This window comes from Equus asinus, chromosome 3, assembly GCF_041296235.1.
Source record: "Equus asinus isolate D_3611 breed Donkey chromosome 3, EquAss-T2T_v2, whole genome shotgun sequence".
NCBI lineage: Eukaryota > Metazoa > Chordata > Mammalia > Perissodactyla > Equidae > Equus > Equus asinus.
Window position 1 is genome coordinate 78,365,000 of NC_091792.1, and position 22,405 is coordinate 78,387,404.

The 22,405-nt window shown below is 38.8% G+C and overlaps 1 pseudogene; it reads left to right on the top strand.

Annotated features, from left to right (window-relative positions):
* LOC139044927 (sodium/hydrogen exchanger 9B2-like) overlaps window positions 1-22,405 on the top strand; it is a 54,545-nt pseudogene that overhangs the window by 20,082 nt on the left and 12,058 nt on the right.

The window sequence follows — 22,405 nt, forward strand, 5'->3', positions numbered from 1 at the left end:
CAGTACACTCTTTGACTTTGGTCTTAGCCACATCTTTTTGAATACCGTGTCTACTCGGGTAAGGGGAACAAAAGAAAAAGGTAACAAATGGGACTACATCAGACTAAAAAGCTTCTACAAAGCAAAGGAAACCATCAACAAAATGAAAAGACAACCCACCAACTAGGAGAAAATATTTGCAAATCATTTATCAAACAAGGGGTTGATATCCAAAGTACATAAAGAACTCACACACCTCAACAAAAACAAACAACCCGATCAAAAAGTGGGCAGAGGATATGAACAGACATTTTCAAAGGTAGATATACAGATGGCCAACAGGCACGTGAAAAGACGCTCAACATCACTAATTGTTAGGGAAATACAAATCAAAACTACAATGAGATATCTCCTTACACCAGTCAGAATGGCTGTAATTGCCAAGACCAAAAACAACAAATGTTGGACAGGATGTAGAGAGAAGGGAACCCTCATCCACTGCTGGCGGGAATGCAAACTGGTGCAGCCACTATGCAAGACAGTATGGAGATTCCTCAAAAAACTAAAAATAGAACTACCATGTGACCCAGCTATGCCACTACTGGGTATCTACCCAAACAACTTGAAATCAACAATCCAAAGTAACATATGCACCCCTGTGTTCATTGCAGCGCTATGCACAATAGCCAAACATGGAAACAATCCAAGTGCCCAACGACCAATGACTGGATAAAGAAGATGTGGTACATATATACAATGGAATACTACTAAGCCATAAAAAGACAAAATCTTCCCATTTGCAACAACATGGATGGACCTGCAGGGTATTATTTGCTAAGCGAAATAAGCCAGACTAAGAAAGACAAACACCATATGATTTCACTTATATGCAGAACATAAACAAACACACGGACAAAGAAAATAGTTCTGTGGTTACCAGGGGAAGGGGGCTGGAGGGTGGGCACGAGATGAAGGGAAGCACTTATGTGGTGACAGACAAGAAATAATGTACAACTGAAATTTCACAATGATGCAAACTATTATGAATCTCAATTTTAAAAAAACAAAATATTTGGAAGATTTTTCCTTGAGAATTTATCTCAGCACAATTTTGGATATTGTTAGAGTTGGGGTATATTTGTCTTTTAGGAATGGATTTGGTCTTTGGAGGCAGCCAAACATTAAGCTGATATCAATTTGATTAATAAATGGATGTTCAGATTCAGTAATGCTGTTTTTTGTTCAAAAAAGAAGTGTGTGAATGTACCTGTGTGTGTATGTACGCTCTGAAGCTCACGAAATGAAAATGAAAGACATTTTACCATTCTCAACTGGAACAATGGTATGTTATACTTTAGACTCTGAATATGTTTTTACTGAAATTAGTTAATTTTCTAAACTAGCATGAGAAAAAAATCTCAAACTTTATTTAAAACACATGGAGAAAACCAGGTTCCAAAATGTACACTAGTTCATAAGGCAACAGATAATTTAATACCTTTTCTGTCCTTTTTATTATTTTTTTAAACTTTTACCCTTCAAATTATGGCACATTTCTAGTTAAAACATTTACAGGAAAACTGATACAGATTGACATAGGAAAGGTGTAAATGAACGATGTGGTCTGGAGACTCACTGTTTTGAGTTCTGTAATCGTTGTCCATCAGCTGCCTGAGAAGTGGACTCACGTGTGTGAGCGCCTCTTCTCTTGTTTTCTGTACTTCTGTTCCTGAGGCTCACAAGAGGGCTTTCTCCTGTACTCCTTCCTGTGCCCATTTAGAATACATAAGTATTTGTCTTAAGAAGTCAATCTTACATGTGAAAAAATGATTTTCCAAAATCATAAATGAGAAGTAAATTATTAACTAAATTAAAGATGATTTAGAGAAACCTTATACACATATATTTACTGTGTATTTAGAACTGAATTTTGAGTATGGGAGAGGAAAGGAAAATTAGAGATTTTTTTTAAAAGTGGTCTTGAAGTAGAAAACTACCTTGCTGAATTTAGTATAAAATCAGGTTCATGCTGTGATACAGTAAAATTTAGTAGCTGGTAATTCCTACTTTCCCATTATACCTTCAATACTGTATAGAAATTTCAGCCCCTATAGCCAACTGGAAAATACTGAAGGCCTTAAGTTATTTATTTCATTGTAACATCATCATAAGCCTAGAAAATCAGGAAGAATTCTGTGAGGATGTAAAAACTGGGGCATTAGATTCAGTCTCTAGCAGTATGGTAGACAAGATTCAGTGAACAATTCTCTCACTTATGCCAAGATGAAAACAGTATTTTAAGTCTTTTTAAATGTACCTTTTTTCTGTGAAGAAAACAGGAAGTCATTGGACACCAAAACCAAACTGAGCAGAGGAGATAAATATGCACTCAAGCTGGCCTTCACCCTGGAGGCTTCTGCAAAACACCTGTGAGCTTGAGAGTCATTCTGAGGCCCTGAGAGCATAGGGGGCTGCGCTGGAGCTGGTCCAGGTGGGCAGAAGTCTCAGGAGCATTCATCCTCCCTCACCCACACAAAGCTGGAGCCCAGCGTGGCAGCTGCAGATGGGGCCTGCACCCACACCTATCTCAACTATGGTGCTGGCTGGGGGAGAGGAGCGTCCCACTAAAAATGTGTAACTCCATGCTGATCTGTGCTCCAAATTCACATAAAAAACACAAGCTGAAAATATATCTAAAAGTGATCCCAGATTGGAAGCTTCTAAGCACATGGTAGAAGCAAATGCAGATCCGATCCAGGAAAACTCACATTCAACCTAAGGCTCCAACAATCCCCAAAGGTAAAGTTCCAAGGAAGAGGTCACTGTCACAACAAATTTTAAAAGATCACAACATGCACAAGGAAACAGAGATTTCAAAAATTTGCATTATCAGAAAATAGAAAATATTTTTGGTATCTGTAAAGAAATTAAAGAGGAGATAGCAAATATAAGTACAAAACAAGGAACTATTTTTAAAAAATAAACAAACATTTTGCTAACGACCAAGTCGAATTTCTAGAAATGAAAGATATAGTACAGTAATTGAAATGTAAAACTCAGTGGATAGATGAAGCAGTGGGTTAAGTGACAAGAGAATTGGTGAACTAGTAAGAGATCTGAAGAGATTATCTAGAATGCAGTTCACACAAAGATGGAAAATGTGAAAATGAGGGATAGCAACATGGAGAAGAGTATGACTGTCTGATCTTAGTTCCAGAAAAAGAGAATAGAGAATGGAGAAGAGGAAATATTTGAAGAAATGAAGACTGAGAATTTTCCAGAATTAGTGAAAAACTTAAATCCCAAGCAAACCGAAAGGAAGTCATACCTAAATACATCAAACTGAAATTGCAGAAAACCAAAGAAAAGGAAAAAATCTTAAAAACAGCCAAAGAAAAAGAATTCCCTAAAAAAGCAGAAATTAGACGTAAAAGCAGCAATGAAAGCCAGAAAGCCAAAGAGTAATATTTTCAAGGACCTGAGAGAAAGTAACTCTCAACCTAGAATTGTATATGCAGAAAAACTCTGTCTTAAGAATGAAAATGAAGATAATTTCAGACAAAACTAAGACTTTACTACCAACAGAGCCTTATGAGAAACATAACATGCTTTGCTACAGAGAGTTTCTGTACCATCAATTAGCTCTTATGCGATGGTAAATAGGGAATTGTGTGAGTGCCAGATGGAATTTGCATTTTTGTACATAATTTTTCCTGTCACCTTAGTATTTTTCATCATCAAGCAATAGCAAGTGAATACAAAGTGAATTGAAAACAAAAATCAGATAGATGTTTTCTTACAATTAAAGATAAAGCCTTATCAACTTGAGGACCTTTTAAAAAGCTGAAATCTCTGTGAAAGTGCGTTCTTTTTGGGCAGTTAGTTGCTGGTTTAGGGGCTTCAAAGACTTTTTAAACTTCCCACAATGTTAAGCTATCTAATGAAACCACACGTGGATGAAGAAGCTGACAGTACAGGTGAAGAAGCTGCCAACACTTTTCCCTCAGTTAAAAACAAACAAACCTTTGTTTGATGAATAAGCTACAATCTGCATAAGATTTTGATGGAGCTGCTCTCTATTTAAAGCAAATGCCCTCAAGATTCTACATCTCGGGAAAAAGGAAGTGTGGTTCCAGGGTTTAAGTCTGCAAAGAAGAGACTGACTTTAGATGCGATGTCAGTAGAGATTTAACTGTGCTGATACTGTATTAGAATTGTTACTGTTTTTTAGTGCTTTGGTCACAAGTTTTGAGTTTTGAGTTTTGGGTCGTCTGCTCCAACTCTGTTTTTCCCATAAGTCTTTTTGTTTTCAGTGTCTGATTTTGTAGAACACAAGGTTTTTGAAACAGGGAAACATATTTTGCATTCTAACAGAAATGCCTCTACTAAAGCAAATACTTCAGGTAACCAGATGATTGTCCCAGAGGAAAGGTTTGAGGTGCCACAATGAATGATGGCCCCCCCAAAAAGGTAAGTATCTGAGTAATTCTAAACAAACGTCAACATAGAAGAGAAACAATGCTAATGTTTAATTCAAGGCAGAGCTAAAATAGGGGAGTGTGGTTGTTCAAGTATTCTCATGCTCCTGTGAAGAGGTTAAAGATAGTGATTGTTTCTCTTTTTATTAACTACTGATATATTTATAGTAAAATTAAAAAGAATAATAAGGGAATGGTAAAAAGAAAAAAAGTTCAAGGTAGTAGTTGTAGCAGTGTGGAAGGCGATGGGGGATGGGATTAAGAGGAACACAGAGGTGCCTTCAAGGCACTGGTAGTATCCTATTTCTTCAGATGGTTGGTAATTACCCAGTTGTTCATATCACTGGTGTTCTTCAAAACTTACACATGGTTGTAAATATTTGTATGTGTATTCAGTATTTATTTTTAAAAACTTTTAGATTATATCAAAACCGACATATGACAACTTATTGATAGAAGTTTTCCTGGTTTATTTCAGTTACCATCCTTGTTCTTCTGTGGGCTGTAGTGTGGTCAATTACTGGCAGTGAATGTCTTCCTGGAGGAAACCTATTTGGAATTATAATCCTGTTCTATTGTGCCATCTTTGGAGGGAAACTTTTGGGGCTCATTAAGTTACCTACGTTGCCTCCACTGCCTCCTCTTCTTGGTAAGTACCAAACACTTCCTGTGTCCTTCAGAGTAAATCATATTTTTAAAATAGTAGTTTGGGAAATAAAGGAATAAACTATTTCTGTATTTGCTGTGCTGGCCCTTAAAGCTGATTGTTAAATTGTGATGAGTTTTATGAGCCAGTTGGTAAACAGCAATTTGAAAATTAAATTATATATACTTACAATTAAATAACTTGCATTAAACACAAGAGCAATACTCAAAACCAATCACTTCTTAATTATTTTACTACATTTTCCTCTTATCTCTCCTCTTGAGATTATGGAAATACTATATCACGGTGTGTCACTGCCCATCTGTTCCCAGCTCCACGTTCAATGACGTCAGGTTGGTAGGTTAACATCAGCCCTGGTAGAAGTATCTGTAATACAGAAATCAGCAAATGCTGCAGCCCAGGGCTTAATATGTTGTCAGTCACTCACATCATTGACAAACGAGTGAAGTTCCAACATGTATTACAAAACTATTCTTCCAGAGGCCATGAGAACTGTGCAGATACGACACGTAAAAATTAGTCTTAAAACTAGGTATTATATCTTTAATGTTTCTTTTAAAAATTCCATATTACAAAATTTCAGTGTACTACTTTCAGTATACCACAAAAGACATTTTGTGTCCCTTTCTCACAGATTTATAAATCAAGTTTTATTTAAAAACCATGTACCTTTTACACATGCATATTTGCACACATCTCCTTTTTTTATTTCAAAAGATTGGCCCTCAGCTAACATCTGTTGCCAATCTTCTTTTTTTTTTTTCTTCTTCTCCTCAAGGCCCCCCAGTACATAGTTGTATATTCCAGTTGTCGGTTCTTCCAGTTCCTCTATGTGGGACACCACCTCAGCATGGCCTGATGAGCGGTGCTAGGTCAGTGCACAGGATGCGAACCAGTGAGACCCTGGGCTGCCAAAGCAGAGTGCATGAACTTAACCACTCAGCCACAGGGCCAGACCCCCCCACACACACACATTTCCTAAGTAAAAATTTTTTTCTATTAGTGAGGACCTCAGGATTGGTTAACATAGACCAAAATTATTTTCTTGTGAATTTGTGGTGAGCAATTGAAACTAAATGTAAAAAGAAGTAGAATTATTTACATCTTACTCTACACTGTTTCTCAATATATTTTTCAATTTAGGTAAAATTCAAGTTATTTCACTTAATTCATATTGTTTATCATGGGTGCTTTTTGTTAAAGTTTTTAATTGAATTATTATGACAATGGGTTGTTTCTAGGCCAGCCCGGTGGTGTAGTGGTTGAGTTCCGTGCACTCTGCTTCAGTGGCCCAGGTTCGTGGGTTCCGGTCCTGGCTGTGGACTACACCCTTGTCAGCTATGCTGTGGTGGTGTCCCACATACAAAATAGGGGAAGCTTGGCACAGATGTTAGCTCAGGGCAAATCTTCCTCACCAAAAAACAAAAGGGGGGCTGTTTCTAAATATGCCTGTGTGCTATGATAAAGGGTTGGCAAACCATCTCTTCTTGGAAATAAGATCTTATTGGAGCACACTCATGCTCATTCATTTACATATTGTCTGTGGCTGCTTTTATACTACAGTGGCAGGGCTGAGAACTTATAACAGACACCATGTGGCCCACAAAGCCTGCAGTGTTTCTTGTATGGCCCTTTACAGAAAATGTTTACTAACCCCTGCATCTAAGTCAGAGCTTCTCACACTTTATTATCCAGAGAATGACCTTGGATCTTGTTAAAATGCAGACTCTAATTCAGTAGGTCTGGGGTGAGGCCTGAGATTCTGCCTTTCTAATAAGCTCAAAGACCACACTTTCCACAGAAAAATCATAAGTTTTCAAACCTGGCTGCACGTAGGAATCATCTGGGAAATTTTTTAAAAAGCTGATGCCTGGGACCCACCCCAGAGATTCTGAACTAATTGAATGGAGTAGCCCTGGGTATCAGAATTTTTAAAAGCTCCCCAGGTGATTCTAATATGCAACCTAAGTTGAGGACTACTGTTCTAGACGCCATGAAAAGGCCCTTTACACCTCATCCTTCTCTTTTCCACTCCATGCCTGTTATTGCAACAAGCAAAATACACATGTTGCAAAATGATAAATCCTTGGGCTTTGTGATTACATGAAATCTCCTGAGGTCACTGAAATCATTCTTAAAAGTCACGTACGTAATGTGTCTTACCATCCCTTTCTATAGTGGTACGCTTGTGACAGAAGTTTACTGGCTCTTAGCGTATTAGGGCCAGTATCTAAAACTGAAACATTATCTGAATCCATAAAGAAGACTTGTTAAGGCAGACATGTGTGGTGATTGCCTATTCCATATTTTTAAAAATTCATTGAAATAATTGCCAGAGATGGAGGATGAAGGAGCATTTTTTATTCCAAAAATGAATGTGAAAACAACTTTCCTAGGACACTGTTTCCTTTGCTGATGGTCTGGGTTGCTGGAAATTTTTTTCAATAATGATTTGCTTCAAAATAACTTGAGAGTAGATGAAATAAGATTGGCCATGTATTGATAATTTTTGCATGTTTTAAAAAATTTCCGTAATAGAAATTAAGGAGGAAAGAAGAATTCTCCTTATCAAAGAAGGTATTCTTTTCTCCACACCCAAGGGAAAGGCCCCCCCAGGGGCTCAGAGGCCAGAGGGGGCGCCTTCCTAATCACAGTCAGGTGGCCACATCAACGGAGGCCATCGGCAAACAGAACTGTCTCGGGGAAATTGTTTGTACATTCATCTCAGAAATGAAAAATGCTCCTTCATCCCCTCCAAAACTCCAAAAGAAACTCCTACATATTTGTGAGTTCTTATTAGACTATTATTCCTTTTGATTTCAGGTAGTTGTATGCTATAATCAATTTAGGGCTGGTTTAGATTCACATTTTAAGTTTCAGTAAAGAACTGTTGACAAATTAATGAAATGTAAGGTTAGTGCAGCATTTTTGGCTGGTAATTCATTAATATCTATAAAAATGATATACACTGTACCCTGGAGCCTAACATTTCCACTGCTAAGAATTATCCTATGGATATACTTGCACAAACCTACAAATATGTAAGCTCTATGTGGACAAGGCCCATGTTGGTGTAGCTCGTCTCTGCATTACCAGGGTAGAGTAAGGGTCTGGCATGCAGTTAATAAATACTGTGCTCATTTCAGCACTGTTTGTAATGAAAAGTCTGGAAAGTTCCTTCAAGTCCCTTACTTAGTCCAAAAATTATGGTACTTCCACACAACGAGAAACTATTCCAACTATTAAAAAAAACAAGGCAAATATATATGTGCATCATTGGGAATATGTCCACGATATATTGTTAAGTGGAAAAGAAACAGATTATACAATGGTATTTAAACATGCTCTCATTTGTGTCCAGTGCAAAAGAGCACACGTACACACACACAGAGAAGCATGCTTTAATAGGTAGAGAAACTTTCTGGAAGGGCACAGAAAACTCTGGACAGTGGAAACCTTTGGGGAATGAAGCTGGAAAGTTGCACTTGGGGTAGGACATGTACTGGTCACTTTACATTGTCTGTCATGGTTTAATTTTATCATGAGCAAATATATTATTATTCTTTTAAAAACAGCTATTGTAGGCTGGTTCTTACTTTCAAAAATTCTAGAAAGATCATGACTGCAGAATTCATAACTTCTTCTAGATTAAATGGCAGCAATGAGAAATGCCTGGAAGAGATGCTTCCTTGCCTAATGGTGTCTGGAACAAGTCACAAAAAGCTATACTTGTAATTCATCTCTATTCTCATAGCTTACATATAAAACAACCCAAAGTTAGTAAATTTATTTAGTCCTTTGAAGTGTGGTCCATATAAGGACGTGGTAAGAAAAGAGTCCTGCTGGAGAAGAACGGAGTGTGGACGGCTTGCAGTCTCTGAGGAGAAATCCTTCCCCTATCTGGGCATGTGGTATCAGGGAGGGCAGGATTCTCTGACAAACTACCCGGCTTCCTCAGGCACACTCAACTACTTGCAGTTCCCAGAATGTGTCACACTTTCCCTTCATACCTTGGAAGAAACTGTTATTTCTCCCAGAAACTTCTCAACTTCTCCAGCCCCTTCTTCATTCCCCTTCCCCTTCTTTGGCCCCTGCTGACTCACCCTTCCTTGTCTCAGCTTGTATAAGGCCTCCTCATGCTTCCATAAAATTGAGGTTGCCCCCATAGACTGAAAGCTTGTTGAGGGATAGTACTGAGCCTTTGTTCATTGCAATATCTCTAATACCTACTATAGTGTCGAAAGTACCGAAGGCATTTGATAAATGTTGAATGGCTGAAGGAAAGAAGAGTCACCAGCTGACATGACAGAACAATGTCTATTTCATGATAACTCACTTCTAAGCCTTTGCAAAGCAGGTTATATGTTTTTTATTAAATTATCTGGTTTGAAAATAGGTAAAATAGAGCCCATATAGGTATTGATATTTCAAGTAATCTGGCATGGTAAATAATTTTAGAATCTTTCTGCTGTTTGCATACAAAGAGATGACTGAATTGGGCCTTGTATTAAAACATTTTATATTCAGAATTTGATCATACTTTCTACCCAAATACTACATCCTGTTTCTCTCTTTCAGGTTCAATTATTAATGAATTATTAATTATTCTAATCTTTCATTTTTATCTGCATATTAAAGCCTTTTCTTAGCTCCTGTAATTTTTTTTTTCATTAAAAGTTTGACATAATTTCATCTAAGGACTAAGCATAAAAGAAGTGGTTCCTGGGATTATAATCCTGGGATAGTCTCTTCTACATCTAAAGTACTGAAAATATTTTCTGTATTTGAAAACTAAAGATTTGTTTGATTTCTCCATCCCAGGCATGCTGCTTGCTGGGTTTCTCATCAGAAATATCCCTGTCATCAATGATAACGTACAGATCAAGCAGAAGTGGTCTTCCGCTTTGAGAAGCATAGCACTATCTGTCATATTGGTTCGTGCTGGCCTTGGGCTTGATCCACAGGTATTGAAGTATAAATTTCTAATTATTGACTTGGAATTTTGTTCTTCCAATATTGCAAGTATTTAGAATGACTGAGCTTTAGGAAATGGATGTGGACACTTTGCACAGCATTCAGAACGACAGAATGAAATTTATTTCATACAGGACTGTCCCCAAAAGATGTTCCCATACTCTCTCTTGGAGAAAGGTGGAGTTACTGTCTATCTAGGGACAGCACCAAGAATAAAGGCTCCCCTTTTCTCTGACAGAGATACAGGCCGTAGTTATAAATAAGGGTTGTGAGAGAGAAGACATCATATTTTTGGTGTGGAAAGCCCTATACGAGTGTTTAGGACTAACTATGCTGGCTCAGAAAACTGCCTAGCATACAGAATGAGTCTCAAAGTGTGCTTTTTTCGTGTTTGCTTTTGAAAGCAGGAATGAATGTTCTTGAGGATTGCCTTTACATCAGGTTCATTCTGGGGCCACAAATTATACATATGGCCAACACCGAGACGGTTAGATCAGCTAGTGTGGAGGTTATGAGCACAGACTCTGAAAGCAGCCTGGCCGAGCTCAAACCAAGCTCCACCACTCACTAATTTCATGATCTTGGAGAACAGCTTTAACTTGTGCCTTTTTGGATGAGAAAATCTAAACAATGATGATAATATTATCCCCTGTGTCATAGGTTGCTATGAGGACTAATAAGCCAACTCTAAAACACTTAGAACACTGAAATGTTTGTTAAATAAAACTCATTACCTGGAAAATTCATGATGGATGATCCAGACAGTCTGAACACTGAAGAAAAAGCATTTAATGTCATTCTCTCTGTGTGTCTTTAGAGGGTTATTTCGTATGTCTATTTTTATATTTCAGGCCCTGAGGAAGCTGAAGGGTGTCTGTGTAAGATTAGCCATGGGTCCCTGTCTTGTGGAGGCATGCTCATCTGCTCTTCTTGCCCACTTCCTAATGGGTTTGCCGTGGCAATGGGGATTTATACTGGGGTAATGATTTTTCTTTGTCGTATGAAAATACACACGGACATTTAGGACTTTCTCTGACGCTATACAAGTGAATGCATAATATTTTCGTAAGGACATCAGAAAATACAATACAGATATTCCAGCATAATATTATGACTATTAATATACCAGCATATAAACATTATAACTTCAAAATATAGTGTATGTCTTTGTAGGTGCTAACTTTGACAGTTTTATAATAATTTAAACTATTGAGGAAGTAATAGACTTTTATTATGCCTGATTCCATGCCAGTGAGAGATGCCAGATCTCTCCTCAAAGTCCATACAAAGGATAACGAATGCTCAACGGTGATCCACACCTAGCACAGGCCTCCTCCTCCTTTCACCAGGCTCTTATGATTATCTGTTCTGCTGTATTTTCCTCCTGCTGTTAGTTCTTTCTTCTTCTTCTTCTTCTTCTTTTTTTTTTTGGTGAGGAAGATTGGCCCTGAGCTAACTTCTGTTCCCAAGCTTCCTCTTTTCTTTTTTTTTCTCCCCAAAGGCCCAGTATATAGTTGTATATCCTAGTTGTAAATCCTTCTAGTTCTTCTATGTGGGATGCCACCACAGCATGGCTTGATGAGCAGTATATAGGTCCACACCAGGATCTGAACCAGCAAACTCTGGGCCGCCGAAGCAGAGCACATGAACTTAACCACTATGCCACTGGGACAGCCCCCGGTTCCTACTTCTAAGATTTAAGAGCCATAAGAAGTAAATAAATATGAAAGTACTTGGTAAGAATTTGGTGTTGGGGTCAGCCCCACGGCTCATGTTGAGGTGGCATTGGCGTCCCATATAGCACAGCCTGAGGCACTCACAACTACAGTCTACAACTATGTACTGGGGGGCTTTGGGGAGAAAAAAGAAAAGATTGGCAACAGATGTTAGCACAGGTGCCAATCTTTAAAAAAAATAATAATAATTTGGTGCTGATAAGTAGGCAAGAAGTAAGAACTACTTACTTCTCACGGTTAACACTCTCGAGCTATACTGCCTAGATTCAAATCTCGGCTCTGACTTTCCAGTATGTGATCTTCGGCAAATTACCTAATCTCTTTGTGCCTCCATTTCCTCATTTGCAAAACAAAGATAATGATTGTAGCTACCTCATAGGGTGGTTGTGAGGATTAAATTAGTTAATATATGTGAAGTGCTTAAAATGGTGTTAGGTACATAGTGAGCTTCATAAATGCTTTCTGCTATCCTACTGCTGCCGTTATCAGTGTCACTGTTACTGTCACTATGGCCTTCCTCTTCTAATCTGTTGTCTGATTTTTACATGCCAGGTCCTGATAGAAGGCCTCGCATCACTGGATTCCAATCCAAAAAGTCCATGGCCGTGTTTTTCAAACCTCATGCCGTGGATGTTTTGTTTAGATAGAAGGCAGATTCCTGGGGCCTCACCCCATTAGGTCTTCCAGACCAGCCATAAATACAGATTTCAGACAGGCTGCGTAGTCCCAACGCAAGTTGTCCATGGCCACGCTCAGAAGAAGTGTTCTGTAGAACTTGTAGCTGTGCGTGTGTTTCTGTTTGGGACTTCACTGCCTTTGAAAGACTGTAATTGTCTAAAGTGTAACCTCTGAAAGAGTGGAGGTTATTATAATTTCACTAATAATAGTAATAATGAAGAAGATGCTATCATAAATATTTAAAGTGCTGCCTGCTTAGTTTTGTCTTAGGTGCTGTGTCTCCAGCTGTGGTGGTGCCTTCAATGCTCCTTTTGCAGGAAGGGGGCTATGGTGTTGAAAAAGGTGTCCCGACCTTACTCATGGCTGCTGGCAGCTTTGATGACATTCTGGCCATCACTGGCTTCAACACGTGCTTGGGCATGGCCTTTTCCACAGGTAAACTGATCAGTTCATGTGTGCTGTTCTCTTATGCTCTAGCGACATAGATATGATGTTGTGAGTGTGGCATATTTCCTTGATAATTGATTAAGGCAAATTAAAATAGAAAAAGCAACTCCAAGAGTTAGTTCTATACCTAAGGAGAAACCAGTGGCTTCTTGTCTTTACTCCCTTCACCCTCTAAATATAAAATGCTCAAGTACTGTGGTAGGTGTGTGAGGGGGCTTCAAAAGAGCAAAGTCGAAAGAAGGAGAACAGCTTCTGCATGCAGCCACCCGGGAGGGTCAGCCTTCGAGACTGCGCACAGAGGGTGAGCAGGTGTTTCAGTGAGCACAAAGGACAAAGTAGTCCAAGTGGGAGGGACAGTTTCTGTTCTCTCGTCTTTAACATTTTAGGGGAAATAATTATTTTAATGTGTATCTTATTAATACTTAATAACTGTCTGATACAGACATATTTTGTTTTAAGTAGTAATAAAACAGGAACTTAAGGCATTTTTTCCCTACTGTTATTCAACACCTTTATTATCCTTTGGGACAGCACACATTTAAGTTCACTTTTTAATCTGTTTCCAAGACTGGAAGATAAGATTTGCAATTTCATATTATTGACAAAATGTAATTGTGGGCTAAGTTTAGCTTCAGATTATTTAGTGGGAACGCACCTTAGAAAGTCTTGTGTTCTCAGTCTCTCTGCCCCATGGTTATCCTCCCATTTTATGACTATATTTGACGTATGCCAATTACCTAGTACTTCACCTCTTCCCACACCCTGAAGTTGCCTTACGTCTAGTCCCCACCGTGTATCACTGGTGAATTAATCTTCTCAAAGCATTGTTTTGATAGTCTTACTTTCTTGTTCAAGCACCAGCAAGGATTCTCTATTACCAATTAGGTCGAATCTACACCCTTGTCTCTATTTTAACTCTACTGTACCTGTCCAATCGTACATTCTCCCTGCTTCCTGGTATACACCTTTAAAACAATAGTTCTCAGCCTCAGCTGCACACTATAATTACCTGGGAACTTTTTAAAAATACTCATATGTGGGCCCTACCTTAGGCCACTTAAATCATAATCTTTGGGAATGGAAACCACAGCTTTAGAGCAACAGAGTTTGCATTAAAATCACACAGGAGCAGGGTAGGGAGGGCCGTGGGGAGCGGCTGCTGGGGTTTTCATAATCTGAGGGGTGGGGGTGGGGGTGGGGCTAGCCTGAAGAACCTTCCTACTTGACAATACTCTGTACCCTCTGCCCTGCCCTACTAAATGCAGTCCTTAGACCATCTGGATAGGAGCTACCTGGAGCCTCTTTAAAATGTGGATCCCAGGCCCGGCCAGACTTACTGCATCAGAATTTTCAGAGGTGGGGCCCAAGAAGTCTTTTTTTCTTTTAAACAATCTTACTATACGGGAGACTGAAAGTGGTTAGTTACTTTCTACACATTTATAGTAAATTATTTACTGTAATATCTTGCAACGTATACTATTATCACAGATAAATGTTTTTGACAGTCACACTATTACCTAATAGAGAGCTGTCCTAGCTAAATAAAACTACTACAGAGGTAATCATTTTTTTAAATACAAGAGATAATTGAAACTGTAGGGGAGGAAAAACCGTTTCCCACACCAGGTTCGTTGACTGGGGCCCTGTAATCAGACTGACAAGAGACAGACTAACAAGAGAAAAACAGTTTATTAACGTGTGCATTGTGCTTACACAAGACCTCAAAGATGAGTAAGTCAAAGGAGCGGTCAGAATTTGGGCTTGTTCAGCATTTTAGCAAAGAACAATAATTATGTGGAGAAGCACAAGATAAAGGAGCTTTGAGCTTCTAGAGGCAGCAAATTGTGGGAAAAGAAACATATGGGGACCTAACGGTAGATAAGGGCTTGTTTTAGCAAAGTTTGTGATGTGAATTCCTCTGGTGCTGTCTTGGGGCTGATAAGGGCCCATAAGTGTCCCAAGTTGTCTCAGTGATTAACTTCTGTCCTTCCTGGTAAAAAGGAGAGGGGACACCTTTATGAATGTATGTCCTGCTTTTGGGCAAATAGTGAGAGGGCAGAGAGCTTTTCTTATATCTGCTTCTTCTCAATTGCCTTCAACTCAGAATAATCCTTATGCCCCAGTGGCATATTTGGGGTGACATATTGTGTACTCTAAACCACAATGACAAAAACCCACAATAACTAGTTAGTACATTTTTTCTTAGAATAGTGTGTGAAGAAGGGCTTTATGTGTTGAACAACTTTTTTTTTTTTTGAGGAAGATTAGCCCTGAGCTAACATCTGCTGCCAATCCCCTTTTTTGCTGAGGAAGGCTGGCCCTGAGCTAACATCCTTGCCCATCTTCCTCTACTTTATATGTGGGACGCCTACCACAGCATGGCTTGCCAAGTGGTGCCATGTCTGCACCCGGGATCCAAACTGCCAAACCCTAGCCGCCAAAGCGTAATGTGTGAACTTAACCATTGCACCACTGGGCCGGCCCCTTTGAGCAACTTTAATATAATTTTCTGCACAATGTGTTCACAAAGTTTTTTTAATTAAAGTTTCCTAAGTTCTGTATGATATGGGGGAAAATATTGGTTCTACTTACCTCTCTATTATTTCAAAGAAGCTGAGTAAGAAATAAAGATTCTTCTAAGAGCAATTTCAAAAATAATTTGTTTTCAGTTTGCTTTTAGAATAAACATTCAAGAAGGAATGAGTCCTTTACACTCATCATAGTAAGAAAAGATTCTTGATTTTAATTCTCAAATTAAGTTCCTGTATTCTATACATATCAAACCTACTAAAATCAGTGTACATTTGTTATTTTAAAATCAGGCTCGTAGGGCCAGCCCTGTGGGGTAATGGTTTAAGTTCGTGTGCTCTGCCTTAGTGGCCCAGGATTCGTGGGTTCAGATCCCAGGCACGGACATAGCGCTGCTCTTCAAGCCATGCTGTGGCGGTGTCCCACATAAAATAGAGGAAGACTGGCACAGATGTTAGCTCGGCGACAATCTTCCTCAAGTAAAAAGAGGAAGATTGGCAACGGATGTTAGGTCAGGGTCAACCTTCCTCACACACAAAAAAATCAGGCTATTAAATGGCTGTTTGAAAACTAGATCAGTCTACTCACCCAGCCTATGCATATCATACCAATTAGCTCTGAATCATGAATTTTATCTTTCATATTTTCTTAGGCCCTTTAGGTAAAGTTTTTTGAAGTAAATGTACAAAAAAGTGCACAAATCATAGTTTATGCCTATTTTGAAGTTTATCTCTAATAATGCATACCTTTCTTATAAGATAGGCCCATTTTATTAGACACTTTAAGTCACATATATTTAAGACTGTGGAGAGCAGGAAATATCTGTAAACTTTTCCTTCTGTGTAATCAGATGCTTTGTGTGATGATTGAAGTAAAGTCTTTGTATTTATGGATTTAGAGTTCTGACTGAAGATTTTTTTTTATGTGTGTCTAAGGTTCCACGGTTTTTAATGTCCTCAGAGGCATTTTGGAGGTAGTAATTGGTGTGGCAGCTGGGGCTCTTCTTGGATTTTTTATTCAGTACTTCCCAAGCAGTGACCAGGTAAAGGAAACCATCTGTGGGAAAGTCGTGCTCTAAAATGTCACGGGAAAACATTCTGGAACACTCCCTCAGAGCCATGTGAAGGACGTGATTTAGCAAATGACCCCCATTTTAAAACTGCTTGCTGCTCTGTCAGTGCTGTCTGTGAGGCTTAGGAAGACAGCTAAACCTTGAAGATGTTAATGCAGTCCTGGGATTTTCTTCTCCTATTTATATTCTGTACACTTCAGCTTGCACTGTAAAACAAATAACATGAATTCCAAACTAATAGGATATGCAAGTCTTATTTTTATTTTCATTTTTTTGAGGAAAGATTAGCCCTGAGCTAACATCTGCTGCCAATCCTCCTCTTTTTGCTGAGGAACACTGGCCCTGAGCTAACATCCGTACCCATCTTCCTCTACTTTATATGTGGGACGCCTGCCACAGCATGGCTGGACAAGCAGTGCATAGGTTGCACCTGGGATCCGAACTGGCCAACCATGGGCCGCCGAAGTGGAACGTGCGAGCTTAACCACTGCGCCACCCAGCCAGCCCCGCAAGTCTTATTTTTTTAATTAATTTATTTTTTATTTTTATTATTATTCATAATACTCAACTAAATCAAGATATAAAATGGTTCTTTGGGCCCACGGTTTTAGTGTCAAAATACCTTAGATTCTAATACTATCAAATAGATAGACCTTAACATTTCATTAAAATATAGTCTCTTTCTCACCGAGTAGATTGAAGTTCTTTACTGTACATAGTGATTCTTAATGAGAAACAAAGGCTTGTTTGTTTTCCTTTACCCTCTTTAGTCTCTTCTGATAGGTAAACATATAAAAATCTTTTCTTTTCTAAAAGAATTGGTGTTATTTTGAGATTTCAGAGCATTTTGAATGGAATTCAAATCTTAACTGAAGTAAAACTTTAATTAAGAAAATTAATGTTTGCATTATCAGAATGTATGTTGATTTGAATTTTTATTGTGCTGCAAAAAAACTCCAAGTAAAATAGTCTGTAAAAGATTTTATGAATGCATAAAAGAAAATTCAAGGATTTTCTAATTATGCAACAAAGTACAAAGAAAAATGATGGCTTACATTTTGTTGCTTACTGTGTATAAAATGACAGGTGAGTTGAGTAAAGTCCCGCTGTGCTCATCAGGGCAGCGACTATCTACATGCAGCTCCAGCAGACACAGGACATTTCCAGAGACAGTACAGACATAGAAATTTCCAGCATCACTGATCGTTCTGTTGGGAAGCGCTGATCTAGTGCAATCCACACAATAACCCATGAAGAGAATACCTTTAATATGACCATTTCACTGCTGAGGCTCAGGGAGAGATGACTTAAACAAGGTCACGTAGCTAGAACGCCGTAGAGCTGGGTATGAACTCAGTTCATCCACTGCCAGGGCCTGTGCGCTTCCAGTCGAACCCTTCTAAGGACCTGCTGCCTTCTAAAGCAATCAAGAAGTTTAAAGGCTGAACAGGGACAAGTAACGAAAGAGAGGAGCACATTGCTTAGATTTTAAAAATCAACACCACAGACTCCTCTCAGTCTACAGCCACGTAGAGTTTCTTGGTATTCAAAGATTTAGAAAGAAGAACTGGAGAGCATCACATTAAAGAGTAAATAGAGAACCTAAAAATAATAGAGATATCATATCTTTAAGCTTCACAAAAACCCCATGATGTAACTGCTTTCAAGGAGGAGGAAACAAAGCTTGGAGAGGCTAAGTAATATGGCCACTGCATAGCCAATGGTGGGAAAGAGCTTGCATTTTAACCCTAATTTGTCCACTTCCAAAGCCCACACACTCTTTTCTGCTGCTCCGTTCAGCCCTGCGGACTTCTGCGTCAATGACTTCAGAGGAGGCTCACTGAGGTTCCTGAACGGGGAAGCTGCGTTTGTACACATGCTAACTCTACTTTTGTTAAGGAAAAGAAAGTAAATGTTATGTCATGCATTTATGTGCACAGATACAGACATTTTTATTTTCTACTAAGTCCTGAATATGGAAAAATCAATAATTAAAAATCAGTTCTATGAAATAATTGAGCTAACCCACGTTTTTTCTCCTCAAGGACAAACTTGTATGGAAGCGGGCGTGCCTTGTTTTGGGGCTGTCTGTGCTGTCGGTGTTCAGCAGTGTGTATCTTGGTTTCCCTGGGTCAGGAGGACTGTGTACGTTGCTCATGGCTTTCCTTGCAGGCATGGGATGGAGCAGTGAAAAGGTGAATTTCATTTTAAGTTCTTCTTCTCATGACTACTTTCTGATTAGATTAGTTCTTTTCCAGATACTTTCATAATATCAAGTTAATAAAATTAATCATAAGAGCTATTTTCTGTACATATACAAATGTATGCCCAAATGCACACATACACTTCCTTTTTTCCTGTTACATACCAATCTATAACTTGATGTTTTTACTTAAAATGTATCATGGTCATATTTCCATGATGCCTCCCTTATTCTTTGTAAGGGTTGCAGAGTATTGCATTGTATAGCTGTACTGTACTTTATTTAACCAGTTTCCTGCCTAAATTTAATTTAACAGACATTTAAATTGTTTCTAATTTTCTGCCAAGACAAAAAGTGCATCAATAAAATATCCTTGCATATACCACTAAGACACTATCAAGTCTAAGAAGCACCATTATTTTACATGCCACCAAGAGAGAAAAAGAATGCTGCCAATTAAACTATGACATCACTTCCTAATTTCAGAAATGAAAAAGTGTGTTTCTTAAAATCAACAAAATATAGCATATCTTTGAGTGTATCTATAGGATTAATTTCTAGAAATAGGATTTCTCTATGAAAGAGTATGCACATTGATACTTTTGATAGTATCAATTTGCCCTTTTTTTAACGTATGCTTTTTAAAAATTTTTTGGTGAGGAAGATTGGCCCTGAGCTAACAGCTATTGCCAATCTTCCTCTTTTTTTCCTCCCCAAAGCCCCAGTACGTAGTTGTATATCCTAGTTGTAGGTCATTCTAGTTCTTCTATGTGGGACGCCGCCACAACATGGCCTGACAAGCGGTGTGTAGTAGGTCTGTGCCCAGGATCCAAACTGGTGAACCCAGGCCGCCAAAGCAGAGTGCACGAACTTAACCACTCAGCCATGCAGCCAGCCCCTTGAGTTGCCCTCTTAAACAGCAGTACCAATTTATATTCCCACCAACAGTTTGTGAAAGGATCTGTTTTTCTGATCTGTGTACTTTCAATCTTTAGATATTTTGCTAATCTGACAGGTGAAAAATGTTTCTCATTATTGATCTGATTTGTATTTCTTTACAAGTGGAGCTAATCATCTTGTCATATATTTACTAGCCAGTTTATTCAAAAGCCTGTGCCCATTTTTTATGATTGTCTGTTTTTCTTACTGACTTTCAAGATCATTAAAATTATTCATTTCCTTTATGTGTATTATGGAAATTAGCTGGTTGCCATTTATTTAATTTCAAGGTACATTTTCATGGATTTGAACTTGAGAGGATCATATACTATTCTGCTTCATGAAGAAATTAGATGTGGGTGACCTAAACTAAATACACATATATCATTTGGGAAAACCAAAGACAACTGTTGAAAATAATTCAGCTTAAAATAATACTACATGAAAAATATATGTTGATTATCAGTCCTGAGGTTGGGTGTGCAGTGCCCTGCAGGTGAGCGGTCTCTGCAGAGGTCTGTAGAGGCAGGGCTTCACTGTGGGCACATGGCACTCCGTTGGAGGCTTTCACTCTCGGGAGGCAAGACATGTGCAGTTGGGCATCCCTTTGCTGTAGAGGAGGGTGGATTGGTGGGGCTGCCTGGAGCCTTGTGTAGATAAGGGACTGAGGCCCCAGGAAAGCAGGCCGCAGTGGATTGGGCTTTGCAGGCAAGGAGCAAGGCTCTGCAGAGCCCTGCTGCAGGCACTGCATGGGCCCAGGGCTGCTGCGTCCTCCTGGGGAGGCTTGGTTGTAAGGCTTATTTCAGGTCTACTTTTTTTTCCTTAGCAGCACCCGTATTATTAAATTCTCCTTTGTGATTTCACGTAACTTAACATCTGACAAGAGGAAAGCTAAAACATAAACTTCCCAGTATAAATTGGGTCCTCTTATCATCCCTCATCTCTTGTAAACATTTGCTCTTGTCAAAATTTGCTTTTCCGTGGCTTCACTTTCCTTGCAGGCCGAGGCAGGTGATCACACATTGCTGTTCAGTCTCGGGTCTGATCTCAGCTCCCTGGCTCCTCGCTGAGCGCTCACTGCTGAGTGCCTTCCATCCTGCCTGGGCTGCTGACCAGCGCACTGCTCTCGGAGCACTCTGGCCCCCTTGTCCGGGACAGAGCTCGCAGTCTTCACTCCGTGAAGGCATGCCACTGTGTGTGCACTGTGACCCTTGTCGAGCATCTGGGAGCTTGCCTGACATTAGCATTTTACAAACTGTCCCTTCACTTTTGAATGGTAACCTTTTTTAGCATTTAAAAAAATAAATTACCAAAGAGAATATTGTTTAGAATAAAGTTTATTTGATTTCTGAGTATGAAAGCGGTATATGCTTATTGTAGAACTTTGAAAAATTTTTTAAAAGTCAGATAAAAGGAAAGAAAAAATGATTTGTAATTTCTCCACCTAAAGCCAACAGCTCTGTAAACTATTTTGGTTTATTTCCTTTCATTTATTCAACAGGAAAATTCTCAAATATGCTTGTAGTAAGTTTCTTCAAATTGAATTTTATAGGTAAATGCTTTCTGTTGTCACTTGTTTAAAAGTCTTCAAAAATTACAACCAACTCATTATATTATACTGTCATGGGTGAAAAGAGGGAAGAGAATTAATCAATTTTTATTGCCACTCCGTATGGCCCTGTGCTAGCCAGTGAGGGGATATTCTCATTTATTCTCATCAAAAAAACCTTTGAAAAAATATTACCATTTACATTTTATAGAGACTGTAAGTCAGAAGGACTTAAATAACATGTCCAAGGTCACAAAATTAGAAAGTGGCACTGGGATTTAACTCAGGTTTATCGACTCCAAAGTGACCAGAATATACCATCATTGTGCAGGGCACGTTTTTATGTTTCGACATCTATTCGAATAACATATAGCAAGTGTATTAAAAACATTATACTTCCAAACTTTGCAATTTCAGATTGTTTGTAAATTAATAAATGATAGGATAAAAAAATAAACAGTGAAAAGGAACCATATCATTTGGAATAGAACATAAAAGAGTAGTTTTAGCAACAGACGTCGAGGGGAAGACGGGTGCCCACCGCAAGTGGACGTGAGCCACTCGCGCAGAAGACAAGGGAGGGGGCCCGGCCAGTTCCGGTTACACGATTCTTCAGAAAACGAGGATGTGAGTCATGTAGAAAAGACCGTTATAAACCAAACAAATCATCTGTTTTTCTGCATTTGCCATAACTTTGCCTGAATTGCCAGCAGCCTGGCTGATTACATAGAAGATCAATGTAATCCCAAAACCCGGAGAGAGAACTGACAGCTTTTTTTTTCATATTTACCTCTGGTTAATCTCCTATGTATGTCTCTTTACACACACACACACACACACACACACACACGTGGATGCACCATAAGCTTTTTAAAACCAGTCTCTGCTATTTTAAATTATGCTGAAATCCAATATCGTTTCCTTAGGGCAGATTCTTAATGCTAAATTTTTTGGGTCAAATAACATGAACATTTTTAGGTTTTTGACACGTATTACCAAACTGGTTGCTTTCTAGAGTTGTATCCATTTACTTTTCCACCAGTAATATGTGAGGTACCTATATCATTACATCGTCATCAGCTTAGAATAATGTTTATCCAACTTTAGCACCACCTGGAAGTCTTGTTAAATTGGACTTGTGGACCCCACTCCCG